Here is a 24,645-nt window from a genome sequence, read left to right as displayed (position 1 = left end):
ATTGTTGCCGATTCACTATCACTATCATTCACTTGAACGTCTGGTTCGTGCTCACTTTCAGATGAACTACTTTGATAAACTTCTATTAAATTTTCATTATCCGAAATATTATTGTCGTTCACTTCAAACTCAATATCAGAGTCATCACAAAACTCCTCTGCAGCCACCCTGATTTCTTCCTCTGTTAAATATCTTCTCGGCATGATTAAATATTTTCAAAATATTTGTCAATTTGATAATCGGCGTGTAGATGATGGGAGTACGCACAAATCTAACCGTTCGACTGCCTGCTGTGCACCCAAATAATAGTATGTTTTTTTAGGTCGCTCGAAGTTTTCAAATACACATGGCCCACAAGCCGATGTAATTCTTACATTCCTGTCAATAAGGGTCGTATTCAAAATCCGGGTACATTTTTTTTTTATTACGGCTCAATAAAACTGGGCCCTTCCGGTAAGTATTTTAGAATAATAAACGGCATATAAAGCGAAGTTGACTTGCTAAAATGAACACTAATAACATTACGTAAATAACTTGCAGCAAGGGTCTATATTCTAAATCCGGGGAAAAAGGTTTTTATGACTTGACTAGACAATGGTCAATAGCATTGGATCCTTTTCGTCAATTGTTTATGAATAAACGCCACATGTAGCGAAGTTAACACGGTAAAATGAACACTAATAACATTGCGTTAAGGGTTGCTTTGGCGTTTATCGTCAGATGCATTTGAAAAATTTATAATTCAAGGTTCGATATATTGTGGGAGGCTACAGCTGAATGCATCCTTCACAGAATTATGTTGAACAAAGACATAAATTTCTATCTCTGACTAACAAATGACATTTTAAAATAGTGTCTCATGTTTACATTACTATTACGCGCGTTTCTCTAACGTATATCTTTCTAGATAGCCCTGTCACTCTCTTATCAAAATATTGATTAGACTTTCGAAAAATGATTAATTTTACATATAAGACATTCAATTCAACTACCTACATATTTTTCTTTTTATGCCTAAATATTTTATCTACAAATAGCTAAAAGCAGACGTTTATATACATAATAATAAGTGGGGTATCTATGATTTTAGGTCATTTCTAAACTGCGAGACCATCGTGGCAACGGAAGTGTTAAATACATCATATCTTTGAATGGGTGTATGATAAAATAAGAAATACTTATATCAATCTTCAGTATTTTTGAAATATTTTTTCACACTGATATAAATATAATAATAAAAAATATAAATAAAAATTACATAAACAATCACGTAGATTGAAGGGTTTTTCAAATATATATTAATGGATGAGGCTGAATATCTATTAGCATGAAAAGAAGCTTCTCTTTGTCAGTAGAGTTGATTGTTATTTAACAAGATTGAGATTAAAATCAAATCAATTGTACTGTCCAGCAGGGCCACGAGGAGGCGGAAGCGATACCTTGCCAGGATTAGGAAAAAGGATGGGGATAAATTTCGTGGGTCGGGATGTGAAGTCAGGTAAGTCACAAATTGTCATTTTGAGATATAGCAAAAACAAAGTTCAAAAAATTCCCCACATTCCCCTAATTATAGTTATGTTTTTTTATGGATAACAAATCAAAGTACATGTAATTGGCTTTCAATTATATGTCCTAGAAGTATTCTAACTATTTTGTTTCATTAAAACTTATTTGGTTTAAAAAAAGGGGAATTGACTTAACTGGAATTGCACAAAAAACGATTGACTTACCTTACTACGCACAAAGTAATATTGTTATTTTTTCATGTTAATCCGACTAATATTAGCAATAAAACACACATTTTATACATAAATCTTATTGGTTTATTGAACAAAATATTATATAAATTTAAAAGTAGCATTTTTATAACTTTTTTTTTTACTTTAATGTTATTTAAGTAGTGAAAAGGCACACAAACCTGAATATTATAAAGGTTCATCGTTATCATTAAACTTCAGTATGGATTTCTTCAATGGTATCAGGTTAAATATCACTGACTATCTCAGATGTCTCAAATGACTCATAAAATTCTCTATAATACGGTGAAATGTATGGAAGTAAGTCTATCAAATCTTTCGTCTTGTCTCGTCTTATATATGAAATTTGTTAAAATGCAGTCGTCTCGTCGAGAGTTCTTTTAAATTTCACTATTCCCGGTTTGTGTTTGTTGAATTGAAGCCACTTAACATCTCTCCAAACAAACTTATTCCCCTTCTGTGTCTATTTTTTTGAGTGGCAATGGTCCTTTTAATCGATTCGAGTAGTTAAAAAAATCTGCACGAGTCATTTCAGTGACTTTAAAAGGATTTTTCTTTGCAACCTCACACATTGATTTGGCCCAATCAAGAGGATGTTCGATCGTTCCACTAAATGTCTTTTTTTTCTTCTCAATTATACGATGGTCACTATCGCACTCCATATGTGTGTGGCCAGGGACTAAAAAGTGTGATCAATTTTGTTTAAAGTCTCGCATTACAGCTACGTGGCTATTTTCGTTTTGACCCGCACATCTATCAGAATACATGATCACATGCTTAATATTATCATGTATTCCCTTGGTTAGGTATTTGAACAGGCATGAAGCGATATCGTTAGCTTCTCTATTAGCAAGAGTCTCATGGCATACATAGCAATATCCCTGGTTATTATCACAATCATGCACTGTCAAATGTCGTTTGTAAAAGGCCAGGAACTTCGCTGCATGTCAAATGTTACAATTTGGCAAGAGGAATCTTGCAAGTACCCTTTATCACAACTTTTAGCTGAATATGCGAAGTCAGCTTCGTCATGATGCTCTTTCAATTCCTCACGATTTTTATTTCTTTCTTCATCGTTGCTGGAATTCTTAATTAAGTTAAGTTTATCGCATTTTTGACAAGTATCCTTATTTGGCCGTTTGAATGTTAAGTTCATGCCATGAAATATTTCTGCGTATAAACGAATATTGATGGGAATAGAGCAAATACTCTTCAACTATTGAGAATACATCACAGTTATTGTCAAATGTGGCGGTAAGTATTTTCTGAGAGTCCCTTCTAGAGTAATGACTCTCATAATGATGGAATTGAGAGTATATGTGTCTTTGCTATTTGCCTATCTTCTTCGCTATCTTTGTTTTTAGAGATATTTTTCCTCTTGCATCTTCTTGAATAAGTATACCGGAAGTAGTCGCACGTTTTTTTCTCAAAACATATTTTTAAAAAATGTGACTTTCACGTAATGTTTTTAGTGTACATCCTTTACAAATTGGTTTCTGTAACAGTTCAACAGTCAAATAATATTGAACTGTTACTTGGCGAAAATGTTGTTTTCCTGTTCGCTTTGTCTGACACAACTTTTTTTCGTATTTATAACGTCCATTATAGGTACATGTTGTGTAACTTTTGCCAGTATTTCGTGCAACATTTTTATCATTTCTGAAGGCTTTGTATCATCCCTTAAGTTAATTTTTTGGTGATTATTACTTCTCAATCGAGAACGAGGGTAACAGGTTAAAACATCGTTGTGATGTGTAATCGTGGAAGCACTATTTGAGCATGAAGGGCGTGGTTCTTCAATCTCGGTAAATTAGACTGTAATAATTCTTGAATATTAAAATCAGGATCTTTTATGCTATCAATGAATCGTCAACATACAAGTTATTGGAGTATGTGGTTGAACCTAGAAGCAAGATTATTTATTTGGATATTGTGTAATATCCTTATATATATTTAAATAAATCAAATTCGATAAATTTGGTATATTTTTTATTATTTACAAATAATACACATACTTATTTATATAAGTCATAATTTATTATAATATGACTATTTTACTAAGGTTCTGTTGTTATTTTTTTTTCAAAATTTCTCAAAATATCTTTAAAAATACGTTAGATTCATCAAAAGCAACACTGAGTAGGTATGACGTTTGAAGGTAAGCCAACTATGAGTAGTAAGGTAAGTCACACAAAACGTTGACTTATCTGACTACTCATGTGACTTAACTGTGTACACACCCCGTAAAATAAAAAATATGTTTTGACTGAAACTGCATCTCGCAAATGGTGAGACGTACGGCTTACCTGACTACACACAACGAAAGATTATTTTTTTTCTAGTATAGTGGCATTCATATCTCATTTTTGCTGTTTTGTGACTTACCTGACTACACATCCCGACCCACGAAATTAATGTGGGAAGTAGATATTAATATTCAGCCTCATAAGTGGCATCATGCTACACCAGCTGATGTATTAATCGTATTACATGCTTAATACATAGTAAGCCTAACATTTTCAAAATCTTAATAATGAATTTCCCAAAGTAACATATTGAATGTATCTAATAAAGTACCTAGTAAGACGTAGTATGTATAGTGGGTAAAAATAACTACAGATATCTACCATGCGTATGATAATTTTATATTATGTAATATTATAGCAAAACAAAATATAAATACCTATCCCAAAATATTTTTATGTAACCATATGCCATGTTATATTTTAATATCATAATATTGAATAACGGATTTTAGATTTCAATCGTAAAAAACAACCCCGCATAACCGTAACGTCCGTAACGTATCCTGTAATTATTTGAAAACATTTTATAAATTCTTTAATATATGAACACTTTATTTTTATTGTAACACTGGCACTTTCAACCCATAATAATTTAACTTATTTCACATTAGTCATGACTTATCCTGTAATTAATTGAACACTCTTTAATAATATTAACACTATACTATTATGTATTATAACAAACTTATAACACTGACACTTTGAATTCATAAAAAATGTGATTAATCTTATTTCAAATTATAATTTAAAAATAACATTTTTGACACTTTGTTTGGTTTAAGTCTAGAACGTCTGTCACTGATTATAAGACTACTTTTCGAAAATACTCTTTCACAAGGCACTGAAGTTGCTACGATCGATAGACGCTTTTTAACCACCCATGCAAGTCTAGGATAATATTTCTATCTAGGATAGAACCACCATTTAAGAGGATCACAACGTCGATTCAACATTGGTTCTTTCATATACTGATTCACTTCGATTAAAGCACTAGCCTGTGGACTATAATCTTGTATTATGTTGGTTACTTGCATATCAAAATCATCCCATATCGTTGAAGAACTTTCCAGAGGGGGAGCTAATTCAGCACTTACTAAATTTGGAGAAATATGTGCAGACCTTATTGGAGCATTTCTCGCAAGCATAGTTAAGTTATCTTTTGCTATTTTGCAGGAGCTGTCATCACTAAAGCCATAATTTTTATAACGCGGATCTAAAAGTGTTGCATCTGCCAATAATTTATTGTATTCTAACTGGTGAAAGTATTTGTCCATCTTAAGCAACATCTTGTCTATCATCTTATCAAAAACTGGAGTAAACTTGTAATCTGCTTTAAATTTGACGCAATGTTTCTTCAAGATATTGCTCAGCAATATGACCTTAGATAAGGTTACCGTCTTTTCGCTACTCATTTCAATCGTTGCATCATTAAAAAATGATAATAGCATAGTGGCATACTTCAAAGTATCCCACAAAGGGATTGTAGCTATGATCGGTTCCCTCAGAATTAGGAACCTTTCAAACATATAAAATGTTGAGTTCCACCTTGTGGGGACGTCTTGTTTCAGCGACAATGCTTGCTTCTCTGGGTTCATTTGTTTCTGAAGGGTGAAAAACTTCTCTTTGGCTTTAGTCGATCGCTTGAAAAAATCAACAATATTTTTCACCTTATCCTTGGTATTTGGAATTTCATCAATTCCAGCTTTTACAATTAAATTAAGCACGTGTGCAAAACACGGCACGTGCTTCCAGTTGCTATCTCTAATTGCTTTAACAATATTGGGTGCGTTGTCGCTGACTACAGCAATAATCTTTTCATTCGGGATATTCCACTCATGCAAGACTCTTTTTAACTCTGCCCCCAAATATTCAGAAGTATGATTTTCCGATCCATGAAAACAACCTAATAAGGCAGACTCGTTTTGATAACTACTATTTAAAAAATGAACAGTCATAGCCATATAACCGTCTTGAGACGTAGATGTCCAACAGTCTGTCGTTATCGTGAAAAATTCTACTGTTCTTAACTTATTGCGCAATTTTTCAGCGCACTCGTTATATGCTGCATCCAGCAGTGAATTTGACAGCGTTTTACGGCATGGTAAACTATAAGTAGGGTTCAATGAATTAACAAGAGTCTTTAACGATTCACTTTCTACGAAAGAAAATGGTAAGTAATCTTTGACGATCATGTTTAACAATTCCCGATGAATGATTTTTGATTTCGCAATGTTCATGGGTTGATGAAAATAACCGCGAATATTTGACGTTGAAGGAGTGTTAGTTGTTGCCGCAGAAATTATATTATTTACATTGCCAACGCTTACATTATTTAGGGTTACGGTCGTTAGGGATGCAGATTGTATTGATGTACTTGGTGATAAATGTGACGAATTAGCAATATTGTCGTTGTTAACTATATGACTATGTGAATTAGTGGTTTCCGTTGAAATAGTTGAAACGACCGAGTTTCTAGTTAACGTAACTGTTCCATGTTTTGATTTTAAATGACGAGATAAATTACTGATTGAGCCGCCTTTTGTTGATAAATGAGTACCTTGGTATCAAAGTGGGACAAACGCCACCTCCCACTAAATTCATGTTTCAATTGATTATGGTAGTGCAAGTGATGCTTTTTTCAAAAAATCCACCAAAAGTATAAACAACGGTAGTTTTCATAGAGATTTTTGATTTGAAAGTTGATATGTTATATGGAAAACGGACACTTTTCACACATGTTTTTGAGTCTCCTTCAAAATTTTGTAAATGGCCTATGTCCCACTTTGATACCAATGTACTCAAATGAGTTCTGTAAATATCGCATCTTGCTAGACCAGTTGGCATTAAAGTAAAATGTGTCCAAATAGGACTTCGCTTTTTATTTACATTTGACATCTTAAGTAAAATACGGAATAATTTATGTATAAAAAGACAAGAAAAGCTATTTTTAGAAAATAGCGACTGACAAATGCACACAAATCTGAAACAGTGAATAATAATAGTATTTTTTATTTTATGGAATCGGTATACATTATATAGGTAATATATTTGAAAAATTATTTGTCAACTTTCTATACCTATCTAAAATTGAAATGTGAATAGTTAAATATTTTCCACATAGCTTTCGAAAGTTTTATTAGATGAATATTTATGGGTGTAATTCTACTATTAAGTATTAAAATATATAAACTGGCAAATGCTATATAAACCCACGGTACTGTAATGTTTAATAACTTAAATATAAATGTGTCAAATTAGTGCAGTTCTATAATTTTATAATTTATTACGAAAATATTTTCTTAACACTCCCGTTGCCACGATGGTCTCGCAGTTTAGAAATGACCTTAAATCATAGATACCCCACTTATTATTATGTATATAAACGTCTACTTTTAGCTATTTGTAGATAAAATATTTAGGCATAAAAAGAAAAATATATAGGTGGTTGAATTGAATGTTTTATATGTAAAATTAATCATTTTTCGAAAGTCTAATCAATATTTTGATAAGACAGTGATAGGGCTATCTAGAAAGATATGCGTTAGAGAAACGCGCTTAATAGTAATGTAAACATGAGACACTATTTTAAAATGTCATTTGTTAGTCAGAGATAGAAATGTATGTCTTTGTTCAACATAATTCTGTGAATAATGCAATCAGTTATAGCCTCCCATAATATATCGAACCTTGAAGTATACATTTTTCAAATACATCTGACGATAAACGCCAAAGCAACCCTTAACGCAATGTTATTAGTGTTCATTTTACCGTGTTAACTTCGCTACATGTGGCGTTTATTCATAAACAATTGACGAAAAGGATCCAATGCTATTGACCATTGTCTAGTCAAGTCATAAAAACCTTTTTCCCCGGATTTAGAATATAGACCCTTGCTGCAAGGTTTGTAAAGATTACATCAGTTTGTGGGACATAAGCAATTGAAAAAAATTCTCGAGCGGGCTAAATAAAAACAGCACAGCATGTGGCGTGGCGTATTCACATGTTCTACATGTTTATACTATTATCATATTAGGCAATGCAATATGTTAAATATTGGCAAGGGTAATATTATTTCATTCTGTTTTAGAATTTTAGGAAAAATATACAATGCGATAAATTTCATAATATTGTTGTACCTACTCATTCAAATGTTGTATTCAAACCCAAATATTAAACCCGTTTAAATAAATACCCTGCATTAAAATCAGACAGCTACCGAAAATGTAGGTATGTTCTAATGACTGGCATCAATAATAATATGTTTGTATCTATTTATTATCGTTAACTGTAGCTTTGTAAATTGCGGTGCGGTGCGGTTAATACGATATCCTAAAATATCCTTTTTTTTACGAAATTACTAATACCTACCTATATAAGTTTTTTTTAATTATAAAAGATTTATAAATGAGACATTATTTTGTTGGTCCATGGTTGAACCGTAATAAATTGTATTGTCGTCGTAAATCACTAATAATAGCTTTCATCCGAAAATAATAATGAGTCAGCAAATGCAATTCAAGTGCAACTAGGTAGTACACGTGGAGTTTCTTTTGTTTATGAAGTAGACACACAGTTGCAAAAAATATTTTATAGTGTTTGCAGTTACCTATGTTCAAACTTACCCGTCGGAGAAATCGGTATAATATCTTTTAGTAGGTACAATGAATATTTACTTTTATTTTTTTACGTTTTTATCTCTTAATTTTACGTAATTTTTTATTACCAATAATAAAATTATAAAGTAGGTACCTACTTACATACCTAATAATATGTAAATAAATAATCATAGTGAACCTGTTGTGTTTACATGATATTGTGTTATAATATTATATATTATTAACTATATATTATAATATCTCCATAATATCGGTGGATTGTAGGTAGGTACAAGAAATTCATTTTAAGATTACTGAATCATTCTAATTTCATAAGTACTTACCAAATAATATTATTACTTATATAAATAAATATTATCATACTCAATCTGATGTAGGTATATACATAATACTATTATATTATTTCTTAGTGGTGAAGTGTGGAGGTAGGCTGTTAAGATCCGACATAAATAGTGCATTGTGCGTCATACGTACTTATTTGTTTTTCTTGAACGAGTACTACAATAATTTACATAATGTGGTGTTGGATAGTTTTTAAAAATCAGATAAACCCAGCAAAAATAAAACCATAATAAGTAGTTTCGGTAAGCTTTGGGCAATCCGACAATTTTGTGCACACTTTTTCATTCATACTTATTTCTTTTCGTTGAATATAAAATACATATTATTATTACACGTCATGTTGTTGGTATTTTTTAATTCATCAAGTGAAGCGCCTAGTTTCAGAAGCCCCTAAAAAGGTTTTCATAAAATTTTGAGTTAGATATATATTTATATATATGTTTTTGTCCACTATATGTTGGACAAAGTTATAGTTTCAAAAAAGGCCTAAAGCCCTTAATATTTATTATCAAAGTATTTTCGTGTGAGTTTCAAATCCCCCTAAAATGAATAAGCCAATCAGCGGCTGCTCTGATGGTCATGTGATACGGATTTCAATATGTCTGCCTGAACAAAATTAAAGTGACTTCGTGTTGATCGCTCTGTAGGTTAATAGTATTTTTCGATATTTATAATGAATGTTGAACTGATAAATGTGTCGAAACGTAAGCCCAATGAGTTAAGGAAGCGTTTAGAAAGAAAATAAATATGGAAAATCAATATCGAACGCCAAAAACGGCAAGTGAATACTGACAATTTCTGCGTGTTATTTGTCCAATAATACAGTGGTGTCTCATCATACTTTCCCTATTGTGAATTATAAAATTTCTTGATTTAAAATAATTACAGTTAACCATTGAAAACGTGAAATATGTACCTATTGACTAAATACTTTTTTCACATATTTTATTAATTATCAGGACCGGTTTTACCAACTTATTATTTTCTATACAAATATTTAAAATGGCATAATAACAAAATATAAAGTAGGGACAGCCACTAACTAGAATATAAATAATTATATTTACACTATACCTATACCATTCATCCGATTACGATAAAACTTTAGTGAGTTATTGTGTGCACATCTGCCAAGGTTTCTGAATTAGAAAAATTATCTTCTTCTTCATTCTATTTTCTTTTATTCGTATGGTTCCAATACCACTCTTCCAATTGCAATGAAACTTTCGTCAGTTGTTGTGCTCACACCCGCAAAGGTTTATGAATTAGTACAACCATCTTCTTCTTATTCTTTTCTATTCGTATGCATTGCTATACCATTCATCCGATTGCGATGAAACTTTCGTCAGTTGCTGTGCTCACACCCGCAAAGGTTTATGAATTAGTACAACCATCTTCTTCTTATTCTTTTCTATTCGTATGCATTGCTATACCATTCATCCGATTGCGATGAAACTTTCGTCAGTTGCTGTGCTCACACCCGCAAAGGTTTATGAATTAGTACAACCATCTTCTTCTTATTCTTTTCTATCTTCTTCTATTCCTATGATTCATATAACATTCAACCGATTGCAATGAAACTTTCGTCAGTTGCTGTGCTCACACCCGCGAAGGTTTATGAATTAGTACAACCATCTTCTTCTTCTTCTTTTCTATCTTCTTCTATTCCTATGATTCATATAACATTCAACCGATTGCAATGAAATTTTCGTCAGTTGTGCGCACACCCGGGATGAATGGTAAAAGAACGCATGCGGGGCAAAAAAAATCATTTTTATATATAAGTATAGACTACTGTTCTATTTCATTATTATTTGTAATGTTTTTAATTATATAATATGTATGTATACAATAGTAAATTCTATATCGTTATGAATGGTATAGGAACCATATGAATAAAAGAAGATAGAATGATGAAGAAGAAGAAGATGATGATAGTTTTCTAATTAAGAAACCTTCACGGGTGTGCGCACAACAACTGACGAAAATTTCATCGCAATCGGATGAATGTTATATTAATCATAGGAATAGAAGAAGAAGAAGATGGTTGTACTAATTCATAAACCTTCGCGGGTGTGAGCACAGCAACTGACGAAAGTTTCATTGCAATCGGATGAATGGTATAGCAATGCATATGAATAGAAGAAGATGGAATAGAAGACTAAGAAGAAAAATATAGTTTTTCCAATTCAAAAACCTTTGCGGGTATGCACATAATAACTCACCAAAGTTTCATTGCAATCGGATGAATAGTATAAGAACGCATGCGGGGCAAACAAACATTCATTTTTATATATAAGTATAGACTACTGTTCTATTTCATTATTATTTGTAATATTTTTAATTATATAATATATATGTATACAATAGTAAATTCTATATCGTTATGAATGGTATAGAAACCATATGAATAAAAGAAGATAGAATGATGAAGAAGAAGAAGATGATGATAGTTTTCTAATTTAGAAACCTTCACGGGTGTGCGCACAACAACTGACGAAAATTTCATCGCAATCGGATGAATGTTATATGAATCATAGGAATAGAAGAAGAAGAAGATGGTTGTACTAATTCATAAACCTTCGCGGTTGTGAGCACAGCAACTGACGAAAGTTTCATTGCAATCGGATGAATGGTATAGCAATGCATATGAATAGAAGACTAAGAAGAAAAATATAGTTTTTCAAATTCAAAAACCTTTGTGGGTATGCAATAATAACTCACCAAAGTTCAAAATAATGTAACAAAACAATCACCTTCTGTTGTAAATAATGTAATTACATTATTCTAGATTAATACTGTAAACATCTCTACAGTCTTTTGATGTTGGGAAATTGAAAAATCAAGAGTTACGTATTTTTATCAACATAATGAATAGCTAAAAATACAATGTTCTAAAAATCGGATGATCTTGATTTTTTTTTTCTAGCAAACGTATATAAGTATAGACATCTTATCCGTGGTAAGCTCAAAATACCTAAACTATCGACTTACCAACTTTTGGCAGCAACGTATTGAATACGTTGTTTAAGAACTCATAAACTTACACATTCAGGAGAAAAACCAGTTGCGTGTGATGATTGTGATTTGAAATGTAATCAAATATGTAATTTAAAAACACCTTGTAGTCTTATAATATGTTGAATGACAATTAATACTGGTGCACACCCTCACAAATGTGATTTGTGTTCATATAGATGCTCGCGAATTAAATTTTAAAAAGACACAATGACGCATTCTGAAGAAAATCTAATAAATGCAATGTATGTTCATATTGATTCTCGCGAATAATATGCGTACTTGCCAGTCCGAGGATTAGAACCTGAGACCCTCGACGCAATAGGCCAACTCTTAAGCTGCGCCGGCATTTTTGGTGACAGGTGAAAAACCTTATAAATGCAATGTATGCTCATACAGATGCTAGCAACTTAGTCATCTTAAAAACAAACAAATGATCAATTCTGGTGAAAAACCTTAAAAATGCGATGTATATTCATATAAATGCGTGCGACTTAGTTGTTTTAAAACACATGAAATGAATATATACATATATAGAACATACTCGTGAAAAATCTTATAAATGCAATGTATGTTCACTTGGATGATCGCGACGGAGTAATCTTCAAACACATGTAAAGATACTTAATGGTGAATAACCTTTTAAATAAATTGACTACCTATACGGACCCTCGGCACAACATTATCTTAAAGTTCACAAAACGAAACAGGAGAAAAACCATTTGCGTGTGATCTATTTCATTTTAAATGTAAACAAATATGTCATTTAAAAACTCATAAACGTGATGAATTTAAATATAAATGTAAACAGATATGTAGGTCGGTACGTTGTTTAACTCACACATTCAGAAGAAAACCATTTGCGTGAAACAATTGTCGAAGCCGTCAGAGGCAATAACTTTTTAAAGAATCTTCAAAACTTCATTTGATATCGATTCTGGAGAGCATAATAATTATGAAGTTTTTGTCTAACACTTCTCTCCTAACATAATACCTACCAGAACTACAAGCATACGTTGCACCATCTGGAGAAACAGAGAAAGAGAAAAAAATCATAATACCTATGCAAATATTATTAGGAAGAGTTAAGTGCCTGCAAGGTAACTCCTATATACAAAATAAATATACTTAAATGTCATTCCAATATTATCTTTTGAAGAAAATATCGTTGCATAAAAATATATTGCATTTTTCAAAAATATGCATACCTAATTGTATTCTAATAACTTATTTATTTTTATTACGGATCATGCAACTGACATTGATCTATTCAAAATCATAAATAAAAAGATAAATGTTAAGAATGGTTTTGTAATTTTGACACTTTTGTGTAATCAAAATATCAATTTTAAGGTAGTCTATTATAAATCGACATTTAGTGAGCATTACACCGTTTTGGCTATTTTGTATAGACTCTTTTGACTGGATGTTCCAAACGGATGCGGTCGTTTTTGTTCGGGATATTTTCACGGGGTACTTAGTGAAAATGGAAAAATGTGAATTTTTCGCGAAATTTAAATGAAAAAACAATAAAAACTCCATGAAAAATCATGTAATTAAATTACTCAAAGGTGTGTAATTAAAAAATGTGGAAAAAAAATGTTTGGTTTTAAAACTTGACGGCTGCTCAAAATCAAATTACTAGCTTAATATAAGAGATAAAAATTTAAAAAATCGCGTTCAAAGTTAACATAAATATACCTAATCAGATGCATTTAACAAAAAAAAAATAGGGCTAATTTATTGGTTCAAGTATCAAGTCACTAGAGACCAAACGTTTAGCTGGCACACCCAATTTGAAATTGGAATTTTTCTGTTATTATATGTGCACAAACGAAAAAAAATCGTGTACAGACGTGCACTAACGATGCACAAACAAATGCACCCAAAAAAAGTTGGAGTTTTAACATTGGGTGATCCAGGTAAATGGACCTAAACAAAGCGTATGAAGAAAATATTGTTCCGATCGCTGTCTCGTTGTTTTCAAGGTATTGATACACTCTCACATTTGCCTATTGCTAGAGCCTGCACTGTAGCTTCAAAAGACTGAAACAAGTTACCTGATCTCCAAAAATCGTCAGCTAAACAAAACATGCCACCCAGCTCCTTAATAACCCGTTAATATTTTTACTCCAGATGTCCTACGACTCGTATATTGCCACTGGTATGCGGGCCGTAGAGGGAAAAGTAGGTAAGTAAATTTGGAATGAAAGTGTGTAAATAATTGTTAAGTAGATAAAATTTTAATGTTGTATTAAATGATGTGAAAAATATCTTAAGTTGTAAATTGTCTTGTATAAACAATAAAATGTAAACAGTATGAAAGATGCAGTGTGTGGGTTGTATAGGTAAATCATTCTACAGTGGGACCATAGGCGTTTTGCGTGTGTATTTGAATTGTCATCTGCAATGCCTGATTCAATGCTAACAAACTCAAATTTTGCAGTTTTGAGTTAATAATGCCATGTGATAAAGAATCATGACAGCTACATAATTCCAATTTTTAAAAAAATTCTAAAAAATATCAATAATTAATAAAAACAAATACTTCCATATTGAATTTATGTGTAATCTACATGTTCACAGTTCTATAAGGAAACATTTTATGTGGTTCCTTATTGAACTAAAAAATTTGAACCACATTGAGCTTGTCATAATTCTACAAGGAAACAATTTAAAAAAAATCAAACCAGTGACAGTCTATTCATTAACGCAATTATTATTCAGAAACCATGAGGCTATTTTTTTTAAATAGATTACTAATTTATTGTAATATTAAATGATTTATTTAACATTATTCTATCGGACGAGTAGTAAATTCATGATTTAAAACAGAAATTACTTGAATTATTATTATTAAAAAAAAGTATCAGGTAAGCATATTATTGAATATTTTTGGTTTAACTAATATATTTTTAAAGACTTATATCATAGATAAATATTACCATTGTTCCAACAAGGTGATAAGTTAGGGGTTTTTACAAACACTTCAACTAGGTATTCATAATTTGTTTGTAATAATTCTTATTGTGATCCTTGACTCAATAGATAGGCATAGGTTTTTTAAGTATACAATAATATTATAGAATTAATTATATGTGCAAATCAGTGGAGAAGCGTGGAGATAGGCTGTTAAAATCCAACATAAATAGTATACATCTAACTTTGACAGTCTTTTGTATTTGTTTTTATTGAACTACATAAGACTAAAATAATTTAAAGATAGTGATGGTTAGTTTTTAAAATCAATTAAACATTGCTTAAGTCAAACCATAATAATTTTGTTAAACTTTGTGCGATACGACAAAACGGTGCACACTTTTTCATTCATACTTATTTGTTTTCGTTGGATTAAGAATACATATTACACATATTGTTGGTTCATTTTTTAAACCAAACTAGATAAAAAAATATTGTACTACTTATCTATAAAATATCCAAAGTTTTCTATGATTTAACTACATAATTTTAGAAAATTTATAGATAAACATTTTTTTTTGACTATGATCTATTATGGCTTGGTTTCGCAGGGTTTAATTGAATTTTAAAAACTAACCAACACCGTTTATAAATTGTTATCTTATTTCCATGATAACAAATACGTTTGAGTAATAAAGGGTGGTGTGCACTATTTATGGCGGATCCAGTGATGTTCCGTGGGGGTAGGCAGATTGAGTGTCACTTGGGTACGGCAGTTACTCGAATAATAACGAAAATAACCTTCCATTAAAATTGAGCTTACTGGTTGGAAACAAAATGTATTAATTAACATAAAAAGTTTAACAGGACTATAATTTTTTTGTCGTGTTCGCGATGTCTAGTTTACTTCCGTTGCCCTTTGATGTCGTTGGTGACAATAAAAGACACATGCAGTTTTGTGAATACTTAATTAAAATCTGACTTATTAACTTATTAATTAAAAATATTTATAAATTTAATTTGGTATGTTAAGTGGTATATATTTTTTGAATAGTGTATCCATACAACAGATTTCTTATATAATGGAGTCAAGAAAAGATGATAAAAAATACTGTATACAAAATGGAGCGGCATTTTGGCACTGCCTAGGGGCGGCATTCTTCGACGTCACTGGGCGGATCTGAACAGCCTACCTCCACCCTTCACCATTGGTGCAATAGCGCCTGAAGATGCCGAAAGGGGAAACCCGGGTAGCAAAATTCGACTCAAATGGAATAGTACAAAACTTAAATCCATTAGAATTGGAATCATGTTTTTTAGTGTTTTATGACATTATTACTCTGTAATAGGGTCCTTCTTTTTGGTATGTGAACAAAAATATATAAAAAATTGGCATTCGGGACATGACAATGTTTATTTTAACAATGTTTAGTAAAAAATAAAAGTGACTTAGGAATAATTATAAAAATATTTAAAAATATAAAAGATTTAGATACTTTTCAAGTGTATCAATCTGCTTTAAGATTTTTGTAAACATCCAAATGGACCCTAGGAATAACATTGCTATCAAATAATAAAATTAGGTCCTTCTTTTTTGCTGCTGATATATTTGGGTTTTTTGAGGATATTTTTGTTTAATGTTTCTATAGACAAGCAGCATTCAAACAAGTTTGCGCAGGCAAACATATTTCTATAAGGAAACATTTGACTTGTTTCCTTATAGAACTATGAATGTAGAGGATTTATTTGTCGTCACTGGAAACAAGTCGAATAGTCTTTAGTTTTAATTTAATATTAATTTATTCTTGCATCAATTATTAATAATATTATGAAAAAATTAAACCATAATAAATTACAATCTTTAATCTATCACTATTTAATAATGCTTTCACTAAAAAAATCTTCGGAATTAAAGGAACCATTTTATGTAAAACGAATATATGTAATGCGAGTAAAACCTGCACAATTAAAAAAATCACACTGCGTGATACCTTTTATAATACTAACTCATAATTTGTTCATGACCTTTCCAGGTCGACTTCTATCATCCACAGCTCACTCTGAGGAATCGGTAGACCGATCAGTGTAAACTGCGGGACTTAATTTGGAGATTTTAAATCGGTTTATTTGTGAGCAATTAACGTCATTTCAAACTACGAAAGGATGACACAAGGCTGAAATATACAGTTATGTCGTTACGATTCTACTTCTACTAACATCAACTAAAGATCAACGCATTTATGTTTATGTCAGTATCTTGGAGACCTAACTTTAAAAGCCAATTATCTCAAAACTGTATTTTTAGACTAAACGTTGTTTGCCAGTATATCGACGATATAATAATTTCACGTGGCTTTTAAAATACCAGATTTCTAAAATGGATAGTAAGTAAAGACAAGCGAAACTGGAGTATTATAGACATTTAATAAGATAAAAATTAACCAATTTTAAGATTCATATTTTATTATACACACTGGCATTGCTTCATAATATATTCCTTGTTTTCAGGGCTTATTTACACAAGACGCGTGATGAGTATAATAAGAGAATGTGAAGATCAATTTTACAAACGTATGAATTATTTGATGTCAGTTTCATTACAAGCCATTCTATTTTCAGCAAACACTATTCATAATATATGGATATACTGCTAATAAAAATATGAGTTTAAAATGATATTACAAATCGATAGTTCCAGCTGTCTTTCCACAGAGAATGGTTTAATTTTGATAGATGAGTTAAATGATAAATAATACATAAGCAATAATACACCTTCTACAAATTTCGGCCCCTTAGAGACAAAGTATCGTATTTCATTTTTCTCTACTTTACAGGAGACCCAAACACAAGTAAATATACATTCCACAGACATTAACAAGAAAGTATTTGCAGGAGATATATATTGACTTATCTTTTATCAATTAAATATTTTGATAAGTTTCTTTGTCACTTAACATAACGTGTCATTTAATGTTAAGTACCATATGTAACTCAAAATTGTGAAAAATTAAAATAGATTTCTTTGACTCTAAGGGGCCAAAATGTAATGTACAGATCGATGGTACACATTTTTTGGAAATCGTAATAACCACCGGTTTTTGTGTGAAAGACTAGTCTGATATTGACAGCTGATGAATAACAGGAATGTTTTTTCATTTATAAATAACACTGATACCTAATTAATATATTAGATTCAAGATATTTTATAATTCAATTTGAAACAAGAGCGAATTAATATGTCAAGCAATCTGGGATCTCATTTTGACATCTGAACAGTGGAAAACTCGTTGCTTGTGGAAAAGGATATGTTCAGGCTAAATTAATCTAAAAATGGCGCTGACTAGTCATTTTTTTAGTTTATTGTGAAAATTCCAGTTTTACCCATGTACCCCTTAATCAAACCCTTTTATCGAAATGAGCCATTTTGTGTCTATTCATAGTATGAGATGTGATAGAAGAGTAATTGCATTGGTCACATTTCAAAGGCTTTTCACCAGAAAGAGTCATTTTGTGTCTTTTCATTCTATGAGATTCATTCAAGAGTAGTAACATTGGTCACATTTAAATGGCTTTTCATCGGAATGGGTCATTTTGTGTATTTTCATATCCCTAGATTGTATACAAGAGTATTCACATTGGTAACATTTAAATGGCTTTTCACCAGAATGGGTCATTTTGTGCTTTTTCATTTCACCAGATGTTTTAGATGAGTAGTCACATTGGTCACATTTAAATGGCCTTACACCAGAATGAGTCATTTTGTGTATTTTCATACTATCAGATCTTATACACGAGTAATTACATTGGTCACACTTCAAGGGCTTTTCACCAGAATGAGTCTTTTTGTGTATTTTCATTACTCCGGGTTGTATACAAGAGTAATCACAGTGGTCACATTTAAATGGCCTTTTACCGGAATGAGTTATTTTGTGTTTTTTCATATTTGTGGATGTAATACATGTATAATTACAGTAGACACATTTAAATGGCTTTTCACCAGAATGAGTCATTTTATGTATTTTCATATAATCAGATCTTATACACGAGTAATTACATTGGTCACATTTCAAGGGCTTTATACAAGAATGAGTCATTTTGTGTCTTCTCATTCTACAAGATAATTTACAAGAGTAATAACATTGGTCACATTTAAATGGCTTTTCATCGAAATAGGTCATTTTGTGTATTTTCATATCCCCAGATTGTATACAAGAGTAATCACAATGGTCATATTTAAAAGGCTTTTCACCAGAATGAGTCATTTTGTGTGTTTTCATTTCACTAGATGTTTTAGATGAGTAGTGACATTGGTCACACTTAAATGGCCTTACACGAGAGTGATTCATTTTGTGTACTTTAAAATTGCCAGAATGAATGCTGTAGTAGTCACATTGATTACATTTAAATGTTTTTTTACCAGATTGAGTCATTTTATTTTGATTCTTGAATTCGGATCGCATGCTTACATAATTAACGGTCTCCGCTATTGATTTTTTATGACACGTTTTGTGAAGATTCAATTGAGTAAGCGAGGCAAAAAAATCAAAACAAAAACTGCACACAAAATTTTTCTTATTAAATGATTTTTTCTCCAACTTTATAACAGCTACTAATAATTCGGGATTTGTGATGGTAGAGTGTATATGTTTACGTTTAGCAGTGTGACTGACTATATTAGTAATCGTTTCATTTATTTCCAATTCTTTTTTAATGTTTTGATAGTCAATCTGTATTTCGTCGTATGGCTCTTGTACTTCTCTCTCTGACAATCCGAGACTACCGGAATAGGTCACGGCAGTGGTTGCAGAAATCAACTAAAAGAAGATGAAATATCGCATTAACATGTAAGCAAATGACTAAGCTGTATGAGAGAATAATATATAAAAAATCAAACATCCTAATAATACACATAGGAATCTTGACAAGCATGGTGAATAAAATTTAGAGGAAAATGGGTACTTATGTTGATCAGTATTTTTATTTCAAGTCAATTCGCATGGGATTTAAATATATTATAAAGACTTAAAATAGAACTATAATAATATGGAATCTGACTAGATAATAAATTCATTTCAGCTTGTGAGGATTTATAAAAAAACAAGTCGTCCATATATGTTTATCAGAGCATCCTATCCCTAGCTAAATATATTCGCTGTTGACCTACATATTATTTAAGCAGCAGACTAGTAGGTACTTTTCTTAAGTGGAAGTCACACTATCTTGTTTAAATTTATAGAATATTTTGTAAGTAATTGAATTACAGGTATACATCATAAAAAAGAGAAACCGGGATTAGAGTTCTTATGTTTGCTTAGAGGTTTTGTATCAGCTACATACTTTTCGTTGAAATCAACTTCTTGAAATAAGTATACGATTTCCCGCATCTTTTAACCTGTTACTTGACTTCGTAATGATGAGTTGTTTAAAATGTGTGATAATTCCAGTTTCAATTAAAAGCATCTAAATTGAAAAAAAGTAAAATTTAATAGTTTTATGTACCTCGTTAGATATAAACTGCATCACCTGCCTACTGATAATAATTAATAATATCACTTAACAGTCCACATGTTCAGCGAAGGTCAAAATGGAGCTTTTATGTTATTTTCAGAGCATAACCCTGGAAATTCCTTAAACGATGGAGATATTCTATTTATATAATTTTAAAGCCTTATTATCCCTAATATTTATTTTAAACATTTGATGACTATATTAAATATTTAGATTTATTTTAGATAAAGTATTTTTATTACATAAAAAAGTATTCTTTTAAACCTGTCGCTCTAATGTTTTAGAATATAGTCATATTTCAGTAAGTCCATGTGAAGTGGTGTTAAGATTTTTTACATTTAAAATTTTTTAAACGCATTTACAAACCCATTAGTGAAATGAATGTTAACATTATATACTTCGTGAAATATTTTCGATAAAAAAATATATTTCATATTCTTTGTGATCTCAAATTTGATAAAAATTAGGCATTTTTACACAAAAAATGGGCACGATTAACACATTTGAAGTAAATTCTAAAGGTACTGATTATAACCTATGTCTTTGACCATTCAAGTGTGATAAACATCCTATGAATAATGATTGCTTTATAATATATATATATATATATATATTATAAAGCAAACAATTATAATGTATGCTTTATTATTATATATATATATATATATATCATAATATATAGCTTTGCTATACAATAATTATTGACCTAAGAATAAGGTAGTATTTTTTTGAAATACGCCATTTCTATTTGCATTTCCCAGTGGCTAAGCTACAACATGAGGCCGTAGCCATAAATTGACAAACGATTATTGAAGTAGGGAATAAGATCATGTTAAAGCGCGTGTTTGGTACTGTAGTTTGTACTGTACTGTAACTGGTAGTTTACCCAGCAGATACCTATATTTAAAGTAGGTACCTACTTCAACAATAGGTATGTTTTACGAATAGTACCTATACTAAATAGGTGTTGATATTGTTTTGCTCTTAATTGCAGGAAAGACACGAAAAATCTAAAAATTATTAAGTAGGTACCTATGCGAATTGCTTTATTATTTCTATGGTACCTACTAGTGACAGCTAACAATATCAAAATATTCGAATGTTTTACAGTTCATTCCATCTCTATAATCATTCCACACCATCACACGATCAGTATTAATTAAAAGTATTAAAGTAGGAACTTACCCGATTCACTTGTTCCGAATAAGAACAACCCTGTTGCGGATCTTCATAAATATCTTCAATTAGCTCAGTCTTGATGTCAATTAGCTGAGTATCTGTCGTCAATGTTATAATTGTCGGGTCTGAAACAATATTCTGAAAAACAAAACATGTTGTAAAATCAAGATTATTTTTAGAAGACCGACATTAGGTGTGAAGCTCGACCACACATTTGAAGGGTCTCGGCTCTTACACTTTGCAATGTGGGCATGGTTTCTGTCGTTATCTGACGGCAAACTCCATTAAGATATAATGGTAACAAGCATATTGTCAACAGTACTAATCTGCTAATGTTTGAACTGTCAATGTCAATTCATACGCATTATAAATTAATTTTAAATAAAACAAAATAATATTATGAATATAATTATGCATATAACGCCATAAGGACACCTCTAAGTGGAGGAAACTTAGTGTGTGTAGCAATTTAAATGAGCGTCAGTGCATAAACCGAGAGCAGTTGTCAGAACGAAGGACAAGCTTAAAATGACGTATTATTGACACGTGTTTAACTTTATCCCATATTATTCTACATTCAAGATAGGTTGCCTGTTATTCCACACCCGTTAGGTATTTTAGTTCCCATTAATTCTATGTTCCCTGGTCACTCAATGATGTTTAAATATGAGACGGTGACATACGAAGTCAGTGAAGAGGTTATAATTAGTTGTCCACAAAGCCTCTGTAACCACTGTCAAAAAAATAATGTACCAAAGCCACGTGAGTAGCAAGAGATAGATAATCATTTTATTCAGCATTAAGTTGATTATGAAGGAGGGTATAAATATGAATTACAGTGAAACTGGTGACTTAAGTAAATAAAGAAATAGGTGATTTCTATATATTTTAAGAATTGATCGGGCCAATTATGGTGGCTCTGTTTCCCAATACTTCTCTCCACCTCAAATCTCAGCTATTGTCATATATTGAATAACATTCAGTTACCTTATGACAACGGGCGCGTGTAGGCTTATTACAGCTATACCGTCTTTTATTGAGTAATTTTAACATACAGACTGATTCAAAAAATAAAGTGCATACCACGAGCGTGTCCAGTGCAATCGTCGTGGAAGCCATAGTTTCAACCAAGTCTCAGTGCAAACTCCGTTAATCAAACCACTTGTATACGTGTTACCGGTACAGGGTGTTTCCTCATTTAGCATATCATTCGTCAAAATTGTACTGTGCAAGGACGAGAGAGCATGCACCAAGGATCAGCTTTAATAGGATCATAGAACATCATAAAAGGTCAGTGGTTGGCATTCTACGTCTAACCGTGCCCTCTCACCATCCACATCCACCATCACAATCATTCCACTAATCAATTATTACAGTCCACTATGAAAAACGCAACCATATATATTTCATTCAATTCCGAAGTGTTAAAATTACAAATATAAAATAAGAAAGGTAGCAATGGCAATGGGACATACCTGTGAATCGTTATTAAACATTGACGAATCCGAGCGTTCACCAAACTCTTGAAAGGCTTGTGCTCGAAGCAGAGCCACTTCATCATAAGTCAGAGATACGTCATGCATACACATGTGGTAGGTCAGAATTTTTTTTGAAGAGAAAAATGCACAACACACGTTGCATACAAAATTGTTCAGATAAAAGGAATCTCTTGTCAATTTTAAACATATTTCTTTATCGGCAGCATTCACTATTTCCTGCTTAATGTCATGTTCGTGAATTGTAATTGCATTGTTCGGCATTGCGGCTTGTATCTTAGGAATTTCGTGTGCTCCGGGCTGAAAAAAAATGAAGAGAATGTACCTTGAATTATTTTATTACGAATATTGTCATATATATTGTACATTTTAATAATAACACACCCTACCGACGAGCCTACCTATCTTGAATGATCAACTTAGCTTTCCTAATAGCCCATTGCTATATCCTATAATATGATGGTTTATTTACAATATACAATCATTATGTATGTAGGTGTGGATATAGGTATGGGTACGTGTGTATACAAATATATATTAAGTGGGTTTACTTGTTGACATGTAATAGTTAAAAAATAATATAATAAAAAAATAGGTACCATGTAAGAATATTATTGAAAATTATTTGTTGAAATGATAACTTTTATTTAAACACTGATATGATAGATATATCAACTCGATAGTTAGCTCCATTAATTCCCAATTCGTTACCATTGTTCCCAAAATGGACGATTTGACACCTCTTGAGTGCAGTATTTTTATTGTTTATAATTACTAATGATCTATTATTAGGTGTTGACGATTTATTAGTCATTTTATCGATATATTATTGCGCTACCTATAATATAAGTCGGCCATCGTTGGGTGTAATGGAGCAGTGATTATATTTTATACATTTAAAATAAAAATGCATCCGACAATTAAATTTGTGTTCTCGTAGACAACGAGCTATAGCAGGTTAGAATTTCATGATACTCATCTCAAGTTGACATTTCAGTCAATGTGTTTCTGTTTTAGAGACAAGTGTAAAGTGTGGTAGGTATTGAATTAATTTTAGATACTGGCAAAAAATATTAATTGTCGGAAATCACGATTCATGTGCGGGCCTTTGTTTCGCCTGCAGTCACTGCATGAAGAAACATGCTAGAAGTGAAAGTAAGGAAAGGGAGGCGGTTTCAGCATATGCTCGCATTCAGTCATGCATGCTATTTCCTAACCTTGTAGAATATTAATTGGGAAAAAAATATATTATTACTGACAATACTTCCGTTTGTCATCTGAGGTTGTCGCTGGAGTTTTTTCTACATTGGAAAAAATATAATAAAATAAAGTGTGTTTTTTATACTCAAATTAAGATTTTCACTGCAGCTAATATTGTGATTTGTGTTTTGTACTTGAGTTTTGTATTTTTTTTTACTTATTCGATTAAACAGAGTGTTAAAAAACGAACACTTTTATATCATAAATTTAACTTCACCTTTTCGCTGTTGGTATATACACAACT

General features: G+C 31.4%; 1 long non-coding RNA gene across 1 annotated transcript; it reads right to left on the bottom strand.

Moving 5' to 3' along the window:
* Window positions 1–18,012: 18,012 nt before the first annotated feature.
* LOC147076228 (uncharacterized) lies at window positions 18,013–23,441 on the bottom strand. The gene is made up of 3 exons (XR_015069886.1): window positions 23,121–23,441; window positions 21,652–21,783; window positions 18,013–19,772 (listed from the first exon to the last, which is right to left on the bottom strand). It is a non-coding gene; the product is annotated as an uncharacterized LOC147076228 (long non-coding RNA).
* Between the last annotated feature and the right edge of the window lie 1,204 nt (window positions 23,442–24,645).

The sequence above is a fragment of the Rhyacophila brunnea genome, unplaced genomic scaffold (genome assembly GCF_057557595.1).
Source record: "Rhyacophila brunnea isolate RB1 unplaced genomic scaffold, BYU_Rbru_1.0 scaffold_13, whole genome shotgun sequence".
Taxonomy (NCBI): Eukaryota; Metazoa; Arthropoda; class Insecta; order Trichoptera; family Rhyacophilidae; genus Rhyacophila; species Rhyacophila brunnea.
This window is presented reverse-complemented; position numbering and strand designations above follow the sequence as displayed.